The sequence below is a fragment of the Alexandromys fortis genome, unplaced genomic scaffold, assembly GCF_014885135.2.
Source record: "Alexandromys fortis isolate MF-2015 unplaced genomic scaffold, M_Fortis_MF-2015_v1.1 scaffold_4024, whole genome shotgun sequence".
Lineage (NCBI taxonomy): Eukaryota > Metazoa > Chordata > Mammalia > Rodentia > Cricetidae > Alexandromys > Alexandromys fortis.
The window spans coordinates 1-2,440 of record NW_026071884.1 but is presented as its reverse complement, the minus strand read 5'-3'; the positions used below and the strand labels follow the sequence as shown (position 1 = coordinate 2,440).

The window sequence follows — 2,440 nt, the reverse complement described above, 5'->3', positions numbered from 1 at the left end:
GAGCTCAGGAAGGGGGGGGTGGGATAAAAAAGGAGGGGAGGTGGCGGCGTGGCGGTTGGCGGTGGGGAGGGGAGGGAAGCCTTTTAATGACTCATTGATTGAGCCGCTTTCAAATTAGTTGTGTGCGCCGAGTGTGTGCGAGTGTGTGTATTCCGCCCCCCGGAGCCGCCCGGGAGCCGCGGAGGAGGGAGCGGGGCTCGGCGGGGCCGCGAGCAGGGGGCGAGGGAGGGCCTGGCGTGACGGCGGCCGAGCAAGAAAAATCTGCTTTCCCAATCTCCTCCCCTCGCTTCTTCATACACCCCTGCGGTCCCTTCTCTCCCACTCCCTTCCTCGGAAGCTCTTGGGTGTGAATCGCCTTTTCTTGCTTCTCAGCAAAATGGGGCCGGCGTCGGCCGAAGCGCGGGGAGGGAGGCGCCAGGGACGCCGGGGACGGCCAGGAGCTACATTTTCAGCCGGGTGGCTCCCTCCCTTCCACGGCATCTGCGCGAGGGAGAGGCCGGGGTCGAGGCCGGGCCCGGGACAGCGCGGGCCGCTCGGCCTCCTGGGCCTCATCCCCGGCCTGGGCCGCGGCGCCAGCCCGCACTCGGTCGCCGGCGGCCGGCGAGGCATTGCCGGGGACCCGCGGCCCCGAGCCTGGACGAGCCTCCCCTCCGCGCTCGCTCGGCCGTGCGGGGCCGCTTGAGGCCGGTGTCAGCCGGCGAGCCGGGAGACGAAGGACCGAGGCGGACGGTGGCTTTTGAGAGTGGCTTTTTGCTTAATTTTTTTTTTTTTTGTTCTTGTCTTTGGTCTTATTTTTAACTTTTTTAGCCGAGAGGGCTTCGCGCTCCCCCCCCCTTCCCGAGTCGCCCCGACAGTGGCTTCTCAGGGTGGGGGCGGCGGGCGGAGGGCGCTAAGATGGCGCTGGGCCTGGCCTGCGGCCAGGGCTGGTGGCGCAGTTGCTCGGCGGCCGCCATCTTCCCTCGCGGCGGGCGGCGCCCTGTGTGCAGGGAGGCAGGCCGGGAGCCGGAGCCCCCGCGGGCCGCAGGGTGCTGTGGATGGAGCCCGCGCGGCCATCGCGACCCCAGACCCAAAGGCTGGCTCGCTGGGTTGGGCGCAAAGGGGCGGCGGCGCCTTGCTTTCCATCTTTTGTCTCAGGCCGAAAACAGTGGGATGCGGTCGGCTTCCGGGGTGCACGGGCTCCGTCCCCGACGCCCTGCAGCCTGCTGGGTTTTTCTCCTTTGACCTCGGGCTGGACGGTTTAGTCTTCCAGGCCCCGGCCGACCTCTTACTCTGTCCCCTGGATTATTGGGGTTAGGGTCCCAGTTTATAAAGCCAACAACAGGGCCGGTGTGCCTTCCATGCTCCTCCTGGACGCTTCGTTTTATCCGTTTATGTTTAGTTGGTTGTATTGTAAAACAGTCCGGAGAATACCTGGTTCAGATTGTGGGAACGTGACGGTTGCCAGTAATTTCTGGTTTGGGCCTTCATAGTACTCCAAAAATAAGTCTCTTTTACGCTGCCGTGAAGAAATTCAAATAAGCTTCAAATGCACTTTTTCACATTCTAAAAGACAAAGATTGTTTCCTTATATACCAGGGAGGTGTGTGGCGTTCTTAAATAGTTACAGGAGCGCAGTCTGGAAAGGTCAGGAGTACTCAGAGGTGGAAATAGTTAATTTTCTAATGGGTAAAGGCAACATAGTGGCCTTGGTTTCTTTGTCTTTCCGAATACAATAGTGTAGGTGGTGGATGGTAAGGGCCAAGCCACAAGTCCTGCCACATAGTGAACACTGCTAGTCCGGGGACTGTTCGGTTCTTTAAATACGTCCTGTTTGTTCTTTCATCCCAAAGAACTGTTTTACTAATCTAGTTGTCCAGGTTGTGCCATTTTAAGCAGCAAAATTTGCATTCCACAAAAACCTCCACACCTATGATTTCTGCATCTTTATTATGAAAATTAACTGGGAGACGTTTTAAATTACAGATTTGCCATCTCTGTTGTTTGCCCAGACCCGCTGTGTCCTTAAGTAATGTGGTAGGCAGCTTGAGTTTGAACGTGCTACTTCCACCTCCAGGACTGAAATTCGGGCGTACTCACCAGGGAATAGTCTGAATAAGGGTGCATTGTCCAGAGCCCTGCGGAGAGCCTAGCACAGTGCAGATTTGGAGCATCGTGTAACGAGTACACTGTGTTGCTTTTATTGGGGGAGGTGGGGTGTGTTGCAACATCACAATTGAGGTCCATATTATTTTAGTTTGTTACTGCTTATCTTATTTTTCTCTTCCTGCCGTTTATTTTAATTAATTAATTAATTAGTCATTGAAAACATGTCCTTGCAGAAAGCAAGCTTAGATATCCTGAGACTTTAAAATCTTACAAGTAGAGCTGGCTTCTGAGTTTTGTTGCCGGAGGGTTTTTTTGTGTTTTTTTTTTTTTTTTTTTTTTTTTGTATGTGTGTAGG

General features: G+C 55.4%; 1 long non-coding RNA gene across 1 annotated transcript; it reads right to left on the bottom strand.

The window, feature by feature from the left end:
* Positions 1 to 729: 729 nt before the first annotated feature.
* Positions 730 to 2,434, bottom strand: LOC126496406 (uncharacterized). Its single transcript, XR_007590348.1, has 2 exons — positions 2,077 to 2,434; positions 730 to 1,542 (listed from the first exon to the last, which is right to left on the bottom strand). It is a non-coding gene; the product is annotated as an uncharacterized lncRNA (long non-coding RNA).
* Between the last annotated feature and the right edge of the window lie 6 nt (positions 2,435 to 2,440).